The 16,323-nt window shown below is 41.8% G+C and overlaps 1 protein-coding gene across 1 annotated transcript in view; it reads right to left on the reverse strand.

The window, feature by feature from the left end:
* Nucleotides 1-16,323, reverse strand: part of fto (FTO alpha-ketoglutarate dependent dioxygenase) — a 123,306-nt gene that overhangs the window by 69,019 nt on the left and 37,964 nt on the right. The gene's annotated exons all lie outside the window — the stretch shown is intronic.

The raw sequence follows: 16,323 nt of genomic DNA on the forward strand, positions 1-16,323 counted from the left end.
AAGTCAGTTTCACATCAGAGGATGGGCAAATTACACCCGACATTAGAGTGTGAGTCAATTAATCACGTCCTGCACAGCACAGTGTAATGTGTGAGTATCCCCCTGTTGAACATGAATTACAGGCCGGCTTAAAGTGTGACGTGGCACATCAGTGCTAATCTGAAACATCCTGGCAAACCTTCGCCTCCAAGTCTTCCGCAGCCTCTAAGCTGGTTGAGAGGGAGTCAAATGAAAAAGGATCTGGCAGCCCAAATTAAATGCAGTGCTGTCAGCCACACTCAAATCCCTCTTTCTCCCTCTTCTTCTCTACCCTTCACAGACTCTCTCCCTCTCTGAAAATCCTTAAATGTCTCCCTCCGCCTTCTCGCAGCCTCTGGGAAGTGATGGATCTGTAACTCTGACTGACTCTGACGCCTTGTTAAGAACAGTCTCTTCCTGTCACATCCACCAGTAAAGCACGTTCATTTCTTCCCATTAACAGTCACTCGCCTCCCAAGTCATCCAACCCTCTTTTCAAAAAACCCCACAATGTAAGGAAACCTTCATTTCTTCTCCTCTGCCTCGTTTTTAATCCCTTCCTGACTATCCACCTGTCTGTCTTAATTCATGTGAAGATGGGTTTGATTGTCTGTGTGTGTGTGTTTCCAAAGGAAGGGAGTGTGATTGCAGCGCAGTAATATGCTTACTTCCTGCACACCACACAGGACAGGTGTCAAAACATGTGGCGGTGTGTGACTGATTACGCCTGACTCGAAGGAGACACCAAAGATTACGGTGACCAGGAGGAAGCAGGGCTGGCTGTACCCCCTATGGAAACTGTACCTTTCGTTTTGGATCAAACACTGTCCTCGTGGGATGAGTGTCAGGCAAAGAAAGTGGCAGAAAGTGCATTCAGACTGTATCACCATCTCAGCTAGTAGACATCACATTGCCATGCTGGCCGTGCAGCACCGTTTCAGTGTCTGGAGCAAAGCGCTGATGAGCAAATGATTCCTAGTTGATCTGAAACCTGCTTGTGAGATCACTTTAGTTCTTCCCAAAGCTGGCCTAGGAACAAAATGAGTAACAGGAAAGGAAAGACAGCTCAGTCCGATGAGTTTATTCTAACTGTGCTGCATCAAAAAACAATCTAGTAAGAGCTAAATAATTCACAAACTTTTCAAATGAGCCCATGGTGTTTGAACACCATCACCTTGTTGTATATCACAGCTTATTACACGGCTTAGTTGAATACTCAATTTTGATGGGTCAATTTGGACATTTCAGAGGTTGTTAATACTCGATAACAGACCGCTGTTAAGCAAAATAATGAACGTTGCTATGGAGGATCGAGGGGATCGTTCTTTTTTTCAATAATGACTGCCTCGCTGCACATTATCCATTACTTAAGTGTATGACAAATGCTTTTCCCAACCAAATGATGATGACAGAAGTCACCGAAGTTGACCCCACCACCTGCCAACACATTGAAGTCAGCTAACATCCTCTATTTAAGACGTTAAACACACCGGTGTATGCGTTTGTGGGTGTGTATTTAAAAGTCTCTTTTTATATTTGTTCTCTTTTTGGGAGTATAGGTGTGCCTCTCGTAGAGTGAATGTGTGTTACCAAGCTTCCTTCTCATGAGATGTGTGTGCATGTGTGTTGAGCATGTGTGTTTGGATGCGTGTTTAGAAGACCCAGTGGTGAGAGAGGCCTTCAGGTTTAGCCAAAGGCTGATCTCCAGGCCATTCAGACACCCCACTGGTTGTTTACTGGTCGAGCCCGGCCTCAGTCAGACTACAACCCTTTATCTCCGGGTCTGTGTTAACACTAATCAGCCCCCTCTTTCCTTCTATTTACCCCATGATGACAGTAGCTATCCTCAGCCTCCACCTCTCCCAGCTTGATGCTGACCACAGATGTCCCCCTGACCCAGGACACATCACGGGGTGAAAGAGAGGACAAGGAGGACCTGGGTACCTCCATCCCTGGTCCAAAGACACAAAACCTCAACCCTGTCTATTTTACTAAACATTTCCGGCCCTGTGCAGAAGCAGGGTAGGAAAACAAACACGTAGCCAGGCTGAGGTGATATTTTGGTTGGTGGGGAACTGGAGTGATGATAGCGTTCCAAGCGAAGGCTGGCTGGAGGGCAGCCTGGGGCGGCTCACTAACACCTCGAGCCAGGACTGTATCTTAACACCAACAAGCATCTGTCTATTCCATCACATAACAACATGTCACTCATGCTACACAGAATAACAGAACGGGAAGACGGTTTGTTGCAGCACATAGTGCAATATGGTGTACATCCCTTAAAACTATTACACAGAATAGAATGTCCCGGGTCACGTAATGGCTGAAAGGTAAGAGGGTTAAAAAAAGATGCTGAAGAACTCAAGGTTTACACTCCATAAAACAGAGCTACTAGCTGCCCACCAGAGTGTCTGAGAGACTGTTAACACCCCATGAAATGTGGAAGCTGACTTTAGACCAGGGCTTTCAGCGGACCCAGAGCACTCACTGGCATTCCCTCATATAGGAAATCTTTTTATGTCTGCAGGCCACAAACACTTCAAAATCCCTAAATGTACCTCCCTATTTAACTATTTGGAAAAAACATGGGTGATTCCTAGCCCAGAATAGACAATCCAAGTGATATGTGGTTATCTAAAAAGCTAGGTGGTAAACAAAATCACCAGTAATACCAAACATTTCCCAGGTTTTGGCTGGCGGCTGGTGCTATTTAGCCACTGTGGTTCCTCCTCTTCTAACTGCACCTCTGCCCGTCAAACTGGCAACTTCGACGGCTGTCTCCCTGCCGCTATTGGCTTAAATGGATGCAGGTATGACGCTAGCCCAATCCTCCAGTTTGTGACTAACTGAGGGCATGCAATCACCACAAAACGGTTCTTTATCAATACGTTCACTGCATTAAGTTGGCAATCTAATCAAGACTGACTACAAAGAGTGAGAAATGCTTCGGACAAAATACCTTTCATCTCCAGAAGAGACTGATTATGCTCAGTACCAAATGTGAAGATGATTTTGAAGGCCTACAAAGCATCTGGAGGCAAAATAAACGTCCCTCTGCAGTATTCTTTGTTTTGGTCATCCATTGATAATATTTGGTAACAACCCTATAAAAGGCAAGAATGTCGTCCAGATAGCAATTTGAGATTCAAGACCTCATGTAATGAAAATACGGGAATATATGAAATGTATTGAGGCCTATAATCATCAGTAAGTAGCTAAACAATGACTTAATGCTGTGCTTGCTTTTTTAGCCATCAGCTTAAGACATATTACACCCCAGAAACACCCCAGGTGAATGATTGTGGGCGACATTCAGGAGAAAAGAACCATATTCTCTGACCATAGCAATAACATGAGATTTGTTCAATTAAATTACCATTTCTAAAATGTCTCTTGAGAGATGTTTCTATGTTTAACTGTAATTACTCCCTTACTTGACTTCCAATGTATGTCAAGCTTTAACGTTAAACCCTTTTCTCCAACTCTTCAGACCCTCCTCTGACTTCTTCCACAGTTTCAGCTCAGCTGCTCAGACATGTGATTTTATAGGCCCTGAGAGTGGGAGTTTGGCAGACTCCATCCTCTCTCCTCTAATACAAGAAACCAATATCACTTTGACCGCTGGTGGAAAAAGGCATCAGGCACCTTGCTCGGGGTAATGGATAGCTTCTGCTCACTGATATAAACAACTTGGGAGCTGAGATCCTGCCAGGACCAGTTCCAGTTTGGACAAGGGATCCGTGTGTATTTGCTGCATGCCACCATCGAGTTACATTGCTCTTGGGGGGGGACTCTCCGCCGGTGGAAAAATTATATTAGCCCGTGAAGAAATAAGCCCAGACCACATTCACTTTTCTGTGACATCACACTTGAAGTCATAAAAAGTGTGTGTGTGCTTGAACGTCTGTGTGTTTTTTTTCCTGCCGTCTGTCTGCTGTCACATGATTACAGATGGTTCAAAATTGAGGCATATCTGAAATTAAATTTGTTCAGTTTCCATTACGTAAGATTGGTTGATAAATACATACAGTGTGTGTGTGTGTGTGTGTGTGTGTGTGTGTGTGTGTGTGTGTGTGTGTGTGTGTGTGTGTGTGTGTGTGTGTGTGTGTGTGTGTGTGTGTGTGTGTGTGTGTGTGTGTGTGTGTGTGTGTGTGTGTGTGTGTGTGTGTGTGTGTGTGTGTGTGTGTGTGTGTGTGTGTGTTTGTGTAAGGAAGAAGTGAAGGTTGTCAACATTGCTGGTCAGGGTTGTCTTCCACACTTTGAAGCTCCAGAACCTTTGATATTATCAAAGAGGAAACAGTGAAGACAATGAGGGAAGCGAGCTCTGCAAAAATGTTCTCTCAAAAGATTATTCAAGAAAGTTATTTCTCTGTATGTGTGACTTTCTTTTGAATTATCAGTACAACTTTGAGCAGTTCTCACAGCTGAAACTTACAGAGCAGTGACTTTCAAAAAGGTTTCTTGCAACACTTCTTGCAGTTAATCCAAACAAACCATGCTAACGTTTAAGACATTTTAAAAGTGTCCAATTTATTAGGTGCACCTTTAGAGTCTTATGCATTCCAAAACGGTTCTATTAGGTCTACTCTTAGGATGGCTTTAATGTACATTTATTTGTTGAAATTCTCAAAAGGTGTAATTCAATTAAATGTTTAAGCCTGGAAGTCATAGTGGTGTTTTTTTAATATAGTACACTAAATATGGTATACACATAGTAATAGTATGTATCCCAGTACAACACTGACGACCTCAATAATATGTATATGATTTTCTGAATTGTCAACAATGTCACCAAAAACTAAATATATTTAGCGTCAAAAAGATAGATAATATGGCAGGTCTGTTATTTCAACACTAAAATAAAAAAAGATTGAACTTCTCGAAAGACATACAACAAAATGTTTTTAGCTAACCAAGAAGGGCCTCTAGAGATCAGTAACTTGTGTGTGTGATGTCTGTGTGTGTGTCTGTGTCTGTGTGTGTCTGTGTCTGTGTCTGTGTCTGTGTCTCTGTGTGTGTGTGTGTGTGTGTGTGTGTGTGTGTGTGTGTGTGTGTGTGTGTTCTCACACAATCTCCGTGGTGATGGAAACATAGACCCTTCTGCCGGTTTGACCCTCACAAGGTCGCCGGCACCATCAATTATGTCAGCCAGTAAAATGGGCTTTGCTACACACAGCAGATTATATGGAGTGTAAAACATTAGAAAAATGTGTCTGAAACACCACAGTAACATGTTTGAAGTGACAATGGGTTGGGGCGGGGGGTAGAGACACTCCCAAAAAGGGAAGACTAGTGACAAGTGATTTTGTTTGAAGGCATTGTAACACACTCAAGTGGGCAGGGAAGCTTTCTATGGCCCCTACGGCACTCCATCTTCTGGGAAGAATACAAGCGGGATTGAAGGACATATGCTTTCCACAGGGTCAAATGAAGCAGAACTCACAGGCTTTTGTGGGGCTCCCTTTTGGTGGTGAGAAGAAAAGGCAAATCTGTTGTTGGGTTGCAGTCCAATGGGCCCACAAATATCGCATAAAAATTCACCAGCCTGTTGCTCGCAAGGCTTTTGTCTCCGTCTCATGATAAGGAGTGTGGGCCAGTTTGGACTAATGGCTAAACCACATAGTTCATAGTCTGAATGAAAACACACACACACACACACACACACACACACACACACACACACACACACACACACACACACACACACACACACACACACACACACACACACACACACACACACACACACACACACACACACACACACACACACACACACACACACACACACACACACACACACACACACACACGAAGGCTTTGAGAGGCGCTTTGACTAATTCAGGACAATGAAGACAGAGCTGGACAGAGATGTTTGCGATGAGCGTGACACTCAAGCACCTTCTGCTCTGTTAAAACCCTCTTACTCTCGTTCACTATATGAAAGCTGAGTCTAGATGCTAGCTAGATAGCAGATTGTGATCAGCACCTCACTCTCCTGCCAGTAAAAAGCTTTTTGCTGACTGGGGCCAAAGCCAGCCTTTTTCTGAGTCCCGGAGTTACAGTGTAACACACACTGCACCATACTTCAGCTCTTCAAAAATGCTAAACCAATAAAAAGGGTTTCCATCCATCGAGACACGCTAGCATACAGGTTGGGTCTTTTTTTTTTTTTTAAAGGTGGAATATGTGTGCCGGGGCTGAATAGTGTCGCTCACAAAGTTTTGATTGAATACAAGAAGTATGAAATGTAGTGATTCCTCCATTTCTGCAACTGGCTGGAAACCATGGGGCGAAACTAAACAGACTCTTATATGTGACTACCCTGACATCAATTGTGAATTATCTAAAGAGGTATAGCGAAAAAAAAAGACTGTCTAAAATGGAACAGATTAGGATCAGCAGGTTCCCTACTTTAGAAATACTTTATTAAAAGGCCAAAAGATCTGTGTAGTATCAGCAATAAACAATCTTTGGTTTTATGGATGACTTTGGATTTGTATGATTTAAGACAAACCAACATTGTTCACATCTGTTTTGTTTGTAATTGATATTATTATGGATGTCAATCATGGCAGTTCAATTAATTGCTTAATTTAAAACCAATTAAAGTGTTACTTCTAATCTTTCAAAATACTATACTTTAAGTGACAATAAATCTGCTGCTTCCCTATAGTTGAGTTGTGATTAGACGGTCTTGTTGCCATGAGACATTCTCTACACACTACGCGTCCGTACAGTAATACACAATGGCACACACCATGAAGCTGAACATACAACTGGATTATGGACTCAAAGACTCTATAAAAAACTGTCTTCTTCAATCTGGCAAATGAGTCACAGACATAGCAGTATATGTTGAAAAAGATTTAACACTGTGGTGTATATTGATCTAATTAATTATAGGGAATTAATACATTGCATCATCACATCTAAATATTGTAATGAAACAAATGCTTTGCGATATTGTGTCTTGGCAGCATAAGGCAGAAGTTCAAACTTAATTCATGGTATTTATATTTGCTTATCATAGTTTGTATTTCAGATTATATCAATGAAATAAACTCTTAATTGATTAATATTCTGTTTAGGGTGTTGTGTGATGAAGTTCTTGATGAGTACTTTAAAAAAAACCCTGAGGATTTTTTACTCAATCTGTGTTTTCATATGGATTTCCAGACAAATCCAAATGCAGATTAACCTATTTCAAATGACAAAAGGGACAACACATCACTGGTCGCAGGGAAGAAATTCAAAAACATTGAAATCATATGAAATTAAGTACGGATAGAATGGATAGCAGTCACTACAGTTTTTACCCAAAGTGACGCATTTTAACCATACAATCCAACAATTGCAAGAATCATTCAAATACATACAATTTATTAAATAAATAAAGCACTTCTTGTGTTTTTTGTATTGGTTTGTTCTTACTCTACTTTAGGAAATAGGTAGCACCATGCAAAAACACTGATGGGGTCCTTTAAATAAAAAGAAATAACTTCAAAACTTGTAAACACATAATGCTGGTATTGTGTTGTTACTGTCTAATGTTCTGCTAATGTTCTTTACTTCTACTTATTTATAGAAAACAGATTACGTTAGATACTCAAGTGCTCCCACACACACACCTGTTTTACCACACATTTACACAGAGTGTGCGTGTGTGTGTGTGTTTGCTCCCCACCTAGGGAGGCTGATGAGAGCGGCTAAAGAGTGTTTATGAGACTGTTAGGCAGGAAAGGATGCCGCCCCGCAGCTCTCGCCCAAATAAAAGAGCCATTTATTACATCCAACATGACCCTCTCATTACACACAAATAGGAATTAATGAGCGCTATATCGGGCGATCCCAGCGGAGCGAGGCGGGGCCCGCTAAAGGACTAGCGTTAATTACATTGTCCTACATCTCACCCATTTAACACCACCCATCAGATCGCTCCATCTGCATGGAGAGGATAGGAGAGTGGAGGGGATAGGAGAGTGGAGGGGATAGGAGAGTGGAGGGGATAGGAGAGTGGAGGGGATAGGAGAGTGGAGGGGATAGGAGAGTGGAGGGGATAGGAGAGTGGAGGGGATAGGAGAGTGGAGGGGATAGGAGAGTGGAGGGGATAGGAGAGTGGAGGGGATAGGAGAGTGGAGGGGATAGGAGAGTGGAGGGGATAGGAGAGTGGAGGGGATCCACCACCTGGAAGAATAACCACTTTACACCAGATTGTTAGAATCAGAAAGTGAGATCTACTGCACTATAACATTTCCTGTGACCTGCACACACGTTTCATGAGTCAAATTGACTTTATCTATTTGGTATATGTATGCTAACCAATTGAATTGCTCTGAATAACCATCATAATACATCATATGAATCATTGTAGGGTTTCTTTATTTTTGTGAATGGCTTTTTTTAATAATTCTCATCAGTTTTACCCAACGTTTCCTTTATTTATGAAAATGTTTTTCTCATAAACGTACTGATTTGATGTATGGAGTAACACTGGAAGGATGGCTTTACAACAGAGTAGGGACACTATGTATGTGAATCAGACAGTCTTTAAAACCCAGTGAAAACTAAATTACTCGAACAATCCGTAGTAAAGTATTTTGCACAGGAACGTCTTGGTTCAACTTTGAATTAGTTTGAATGAGTACTATAGTTGTGCATGCCCACAGTCTAACAATGCAGACGATTATAACAGACTCTTTGGTTGTGTGCACTTCTGGTTTTAAAATGATTTGAAATACCTTTTAAAGTAAAAATACCTGGCGATTTGTCAGAATACAAATGTCCAATAGTGCTCTGTTCTAAAGATGTAGCTTACAGTGTTGGGATCCCAGCAGTGACATTGGCGAGTTAAAACATTACTGATAAGACTAACGGTCCAAACTACAAACAACAGATCCCGAGCTGTAAAAAAAAAAATGGGATTTTCTTTTCAGGCTTCACATGCGAGAGAATCTGCTTTACCAGAAAACACACATCTCAGGTTTGATCTCTGTTGGCTTATCCTCTTTATACTGTACATGCCATGTTTTGAAAGGTGCACAGACAAAAAAAACAAGGCATGAAACTTCCCAGAATGCTCCGAGGACTTGTACTTCCTCCTGACTGCACTCACATCCCCTTGTCTACAGCTTTTCATCTCTCTCTGGTTGACTTTTTCTCGCGTGCTCTGATTCCAACTTAAATCTTTACCGTTATCTCTCTCTGAAAATGCCCTCCCTCCCTCCCTCACCTTTTCCCCCCCCCTTGTTCCACCTCCTTAAACCTCCTCCACCTCCTTCGAAAACTGATACAATTATCATCAACAATCTTTCCCCATTTTCCATCCTTTTCTTTGCGTTTATTGAAGCGAATCAGACAATTTGACACCGTCTTCCCATCAGGATCAAGCCATTCTCTGCACTCATTGTTTTCACAGAAGGCTTTATGTACTTAAAAACCCCAACACGATCGCTGCTCCACTGATTCGGAAGAATTAGCGAGGTACCGAGGTATTAAGTGGTTAGTATTTTGATGTGCTAGATGCAACTCTCAAACAAAAGAGCAGATTAAGGATCAAATTCTCAACACATTGGAGACCTTATGCTTAAGACTTCCTCGGAGATTAAAAGTGTCATTTGATGATGTCGTGATATCTGACCTGATTCTGAATGAATATCCTGATTTGTTTTTGCTTATTTTGTGTACAGCACAACTCTTGTTGACCTCGCCTTTGTGTAATAATGCCAGAAATGTGGTTGATTGTATTCCAAGTGTTTGCTCTATTTTTAACCCTAATTAGGTTTTGGGTTTCTGTTATTGACACTTCCTGTTTTAAAAAAAAGAAATTACAAAAAGAAAATGTTCACTTCAAGGATCTATGGTTTTGGGCTGTATTCCTTTTCATGAATCTGTTTTAATTAATTGTTTTACTTTGGGTAGAAGATGTCCTTTGAGACTATGTCTGTGAATAAGGGCTGTGCAAATAAATATGAAATTAATTTAATTTGACATCCAGATAAGCAATTATAAGGATATCAACCACACAAACTGATGAGGAACTGATTCAAATGACTTTAATAAAAGTGTCTGAATACTGAATACTTTGCTTTGTATCAGCACCACATATCTATGTATGTATTATCTCTGAATATAAGGAATATTTAGCAAGTGCGAGGGAAGCCCTGGCTATGAGTTCAATAAGAAAAAAATACATTTTAAGTTGCTTTAAGTGACAAATTAATGTGTTTTCATGTGTCTGTGGTAATATCTCATATTCCTCCACTTTGACACGATTGCCTGCGAGAGTAAACAATTACACCTGGATCAAAGTACTGCGATAATTATATATCAAGCGCTGGTTAGTGGTAATGTTTATACTCCGATATATGAGGCGGGCTATGCTATGAGATGCTCTGAAATCTCCCTTTCATCTTTTTATACTTTCTACCCCATTATGGCACTTTTCGACACACAAACACTCACATAAACACACACACACACACACACACACACACACACAAACAGACACACACACACACACACACACACACACACACACACACATAAACACACACACACACACACACACTCCTTCTCTGTGTTGGTATGACACAGGAAAAAGCTGGGCCCTGCAGCCAAGCCCGCCGTCCGCACTGAATGCGATTAAACTGAGCAGTGATTAATCTGGGCTGCCCCATAATTCCTCTTTACCACTTTAATGGATGTTATCTCCCCTCCTCTGAAGGCTTATCTTGCTGATCGGGGCCAAGGATGAGGAGAGGGAGAGGAAGAGGAGGGGGCTGTCTTTGAGAAGAGAGAAATCAAACTAAATCCATACAGGGGTAAATAAACGAATAAGTAAGTAAATAAATAAATGCGGGGATTGAGGAAACTGCTAAGCGGATAAGGCAGATCAGTCTCTGTGAAGTGCTCATTTGTTTTCCAAGAAGACGAGACAAGCCGCCTTCAAAGCCTGCTGATACAGTAAAAACACCATTCACACACAAACAAAATAAATGATCCAAACCGCTGTCAATAACATTCAACCAACCCTCATTGTTAGGATGAGGTGAACTCCAAACTGATTTTTTTCGATGAGCTCAGTTAGTTGTAAATAATGGCATTGGGTGTTTCTCAATGTCGAGTAAAGCTGCTCCAGAGCCACTATTTCAAGCATACTACGTCATCGAGTGCCGCCGAAGGACTGTTCTAATCTCCAGCATACTTGGAAATCTACCGAGCCCGGCGTACTTCGTTTGGAGAAATTTCGAGGCTGCACATGAGTAGACTCCGCGGTCTTAAAATCCCCACAATGCTTTGCGCACGGACCAATTTCCCCAAATCTGTGGCGGAAAATGTAAGGCGGGGCCTCTCATATGACGCACACCTGCACACTTGCTAGCCTGTTCCACTCTTTGTTTTCCCGAATGCCAGGAAGGATTCTTGCCTCGCTTCTGAAGCAAGTGACTCGGAAGACATGTGCTACCAAGCAAGCGTCCTCGACATTGAGAAACACCCATTGTCTCACTTGCGGTTTCCACACTGTGACATCAAGTCAAAGTTCCTAATACATTAGAAATGTTGTCATCCGACGCCCTGAAGCAAGTTGGCTCAGGTTTATTTTAGGAATGAGAATCCAACAACTCTCCACACCGTTGTTTTCAGGACAATCAGCTACATCCGTTATTGAGAAAAACGTACACACATATATATCACAAGAATGGATTTAGTTACTGTGTCTCCTTGGAGACAGGACGGTGACGCCGCATCGGAATAAATGTGCATTTAGAGTGTTAACGACTGGCCTAATAACGTGTGCGCGGATAATTTTAAGATCTTGGAAGGATCCCCAAACTCCTACACTGAATATGTGGAGGGTTCAAATGATGGAGACTGCTGCATGTGAACAGATGCTGGGAAGGTTGAATGTTCAAAGTGGCATGGCTAATGGGATACAATGGGATAGTTTCAGTAGATACATGTCTGGGGAAGGTGGAACCGTGTGAAGACACTAATAAGTGGATGTGGGACACTCACAATATCATGCACTAATGTGCACTGCTATGACTGGATGTTTTACTTTGATGTATGGATACTTGTCAATGCCTGTTTTTATTTTTATTATTTCTTTGGTACGGTTTGTTTTTCCTCTGAGTCTGTATATGATGTTGGATGTTTGTGCTTAAAATCCAATACAAATTTGATTAAAAAAAAAAAAAAAAGAATGGATTTAGTTATTTTAAATGAGAATGAAAGTGACCGAGAAGGAATTGTAAAATAAATAAATAAAGACGATAAGTTAGAGAAAAGTTTTGCTCGTTAAAAGACAGTAATATACGCTTTATCTTCGTATGTGTTACGAAAATATTTATTTTATTTGTATTTTATAATTTTTTTTATTGACTAATCAATCAATCAACCAAAATACTCTATTAATCACAAGGGGAAATTCAGTTTTTGTGACAGTTGACCAATATTAGAATACAAAAAATACATGTTTATATTAACACAAGTTGAAGTCAAAATGTGCTATAAAAGTCGTGGCCACCAAAAAACTCTGAGCTGTGTCAACAAGAGCAGTTTTAATAATCCACTTTTCCACAACCACTGCAGCAATGACCTCACTTTCTAACTTCTTGAACTCAATGTCTAACTTACCTCAGAAGACACAAGTGTGTTTTTTTTGTTGTTGGTGTCTCAGTTTTTTTTGTTCTTCCATGTCACTGTCCATGTATTTAAATGCTTATGTGAGACGCCAGCAGAGAAGTGACAGGGTTAAATCTGTTCGTGGCTCTTTTCTCTCCCTCGCTTCAGCTTACGCCGATGTTGCAGTGAGATTCTGTCATCGACAACCCTCTGTGGGATTCCATTCACCACCAGTGTACATCTTTAGGTACAAAGCTGCGGGCTGCATTGGCTCCAGGTAACATAAACGCTCCCTTCAAGCCACCGCGTATCTGCCCATGAAAATTCTCTAAAGGGGTTTAAGCATTTACGCAGAACACTATCAGGCACCGCCGAAAATTCAGCTTACCCTGTTGAATAGGGACTTCAAAGAGAATTGCAAATACCTTTGCACCGCTACATTTTCTCCCCTCTCTCTTCCCCGCTCCCTCTCTCTGTCTGCTTCTTTTCATTTTATATTTCCAAACACAAGCTGCTGCGTGATGTAAAATGTATTATCAGCCATATATTTCCTCTTTAAATGAATAATAACAATAATCTTTGAGTAATTTCTTTCTTATACGGCTCCGTCTAAATAGGGCAAAGCAAGCGAGCTAATATAGAGCCGCGGGTAAACAAGGCCGTGCAATAATGAACGTGTGGATTAGGCCTCTAGTCTACGTTGTGCGATAAGGAAAAACATCTGCTACTATCCAGGTAACGGCACGACTGCCAATGAAGGATAAACTACTGTGCAGCTTCACATTGACTTCTTTCATTCACACTGTGGACAAACCCTACACACACACACACACACACACACACACACACGTGAGCACGCATGGACACAAACAAACCCACATGCACACACACACACGTGAGCACGCATGGACACAAACAAACCCACATGCACACACACACACGTGAGGACGCATGGACACAAACAAACCCACATGCACACACACACACGTGAGGACGCATGGACACAAACAAACCCACATGCACCACACACATTTGAGCATAAGAACCACAAATAATTTGAATATAATAAATGCATAAGCCTATTTGCACAGTGTAGAGCTTAAAAAGCAAAACAATATGATTTAATGTAAGAGATAATAAATGGCTTCGTAATGAGCAATATAAATGGTCTTTAAACACTTTACTGCTTATTTCACACTTATAATTAATCTGGGTTCCATGTGTGCATATAAAGTGGGTATAAAACTGCAAGTAAACCGGCGAGCGAAGGAGAAAAATGAGAGCTGGTAAACATCTGCACCTCGATTCAGCTCTGGCCTATGGCTTTGGAAATACGCTGGATTTTTTTTTCTCTCCCGAAGCAGCTCTCCAAATAATGCATTACAAAAAATTGCTACCTCGAATAATTTACGGTGAAACGCACAACAGAAACCATAACATTTATAATGTTTTACAAAGCCATCAAATAAGTGGAGAGGGGATTAATTGCCCCGGCCCGACCTTAAAATAATTATTTTGAGCGGTGCAACTCTAAACTCCAATGAAATTGATACACTTTGATAATTAGATTCTTGGCACTGACCCGCTGAAGTCAATAAAGGTTATTAAGGCCAATTGCTGTCTAAACGCATTACGGGCAGGGTAAACTGTCCATCGGAGGCCCCTGCTACTCCAGCGCCAATATGATAATCCATTCTCCGTCCTGGGGGTTTCTTCCCCAGCGCCTGTGTCTCCACTCTGCCATACAAAACCAGATTGGATTCGCTTAACCTTTCCAGGACTTTGATCAAATGAGCTCACACAGCAATAACATTTACATTGACCCCCCCACCCTTCCTCCCCAACACACACAAGCCCTCTCTCTTTATTTTTTCCTCCTCCCCCTCTGTCTCTATAGCTCAGTACATTCCCTCCCCGACCCACTCCTCAGCGCAGACCCTCCACACGCTAGGTCAATAACCTAATCAGCTATCGATGGCGAAGGGGCCACGCTGTGTGTGATTGTAGTGCAACCCTCCTCAGCGGCCCGCAATGTATCCGAAGACAGCTATTAAAGAGGGGGGGGGGGGGGGGGGCGGAATATGATATGGTCACTAAGCCCATTCACACACAAAAGTCAGCGTCTATTACAAATCAGAGGAGGTACATTTTGTCACACAATGAGGGAGAAAAAAATATGTACAGCATGTATGCATGCGTGACCAAACCATGTGAAAACAGGGAGTGACAGGCTGGGTGAAGGGAGTAGAGGAAGACATGGCCCCGATACCACTTCCTGTTTTGTACATCTTGAAGTATACAAATGTATTCAACTGAGTGGATCCCATTTATTATGAAAGTAGATTAATTTCCTTGATATGTGTTGAAAAGATTTCCATCTACAAGGCTCGTTCTCCTGTCAAATGAGGGAGAAAGTGTGAGAAGGAGACAGAGATGTGGCGAGATAGCAGGAGCGGGAGAGGGAGAGAACAAGAGAAAAGGAAGAACATAAAGAGGGGGAGAGAGGGAGAGGACGAGCGTTGAAATCTCTTTGCTTCCGCGGTGGCTTTTGAAGTTGTGAGATGAGCAGCCACAGAAGTCAGGAAAGTGACAAATTAGGGAAAAAGCTGTACTGTGCAAGCAGAGCTGCTAAATCAATTAAAGTCATGCCAAGCGCATACATTAACATCAATGGCACACACACACACACACACACACACAGGACAGGGAAAAAAAGGGGAGATGGGCTAGGAGCTGTCGCTTCTCCCCCACAGAGAAAAGAGGAAATAATACCACACTGGTATTTAAAATATTCTGCATAAAGCCAAGACTCTCTGTCTATTGTCAGTCAGACGGAAACTATTCATTGTTGCTAGTTTAAGGAAATGTCACTTTTGTGTGATAGCCATGATAGCAGCGTCCTGAGGGAACGTGAGGCTGCGAGCGAGGCGGGTCTAAGCGGACTTCAGCACCCTGGATCACAGGGGGAACGTGAAGCCTTTGAGTTAATGTCGCTTTTTCTCCGGACACAACCTTTCCCTTGTGTACACTAACCCCCACACACACACACACATTATACTTTGCTGTACATTCAAATGCCTATACACAAAGTTTCGCAGCACGTCCCTTTGTTTCTGTCAATAACAAAAATTCATGAGGTTCCCTAAAAGAGGCGAGCAAGAGAGTGGACTTGTTTTGTGTCGGGTTTCTTTATTTATTTATTTATGTATTTTATCAGAATGTCATTCAAATGGAAGGGTGAGCATTTGCATGACAACAGGCTGAGGAGCAGCGAGGGAGCCCCAGGGAGAGACAGTATCCATAAGCAGGAGCTGGTCGTCCCCCCCCCCCACCACATATTGCAATATTCTTCATACACACTAACAAACGCATACACAGCCCAGCGCATCCCGCAAACACTGTGTGCTAAATACGACAATAAAGAGAGGAAGGCTGGCTGTTTGTATTACTATTTTAGCAGGATAAAACAATCGGCTGTTTTATTGCTACAGCGCGGAGAATAAAACAACAGTGTCAATTTATAAACCCTATTTAAAGAGACATATATTTGTTATTTTAAAACACCCATGGTGATATCAGATTTGACGAAAATAATGCCGTATTAAAATACACTCTGCAGGCAAGAAGGGAAAATAAATAAATCTGCACGCAGTAGGTCACTCGCATATCACTAAATTA

The sequence above is a fragment of the Trematomus bernacchii genome, unplaced genomic scaffold (genome assembly GCF_902827165.1).
Source record: "Trematomus bernacchii unplaced genomic scaffold, fTreBer1.1, whole genome shotgun sequence".
NCBI lineage: Eukaryota > Metazoa > Chordata > Actinopteri > Perciformes > Nototheniidae > Trematomus > Trematomus bernacchii.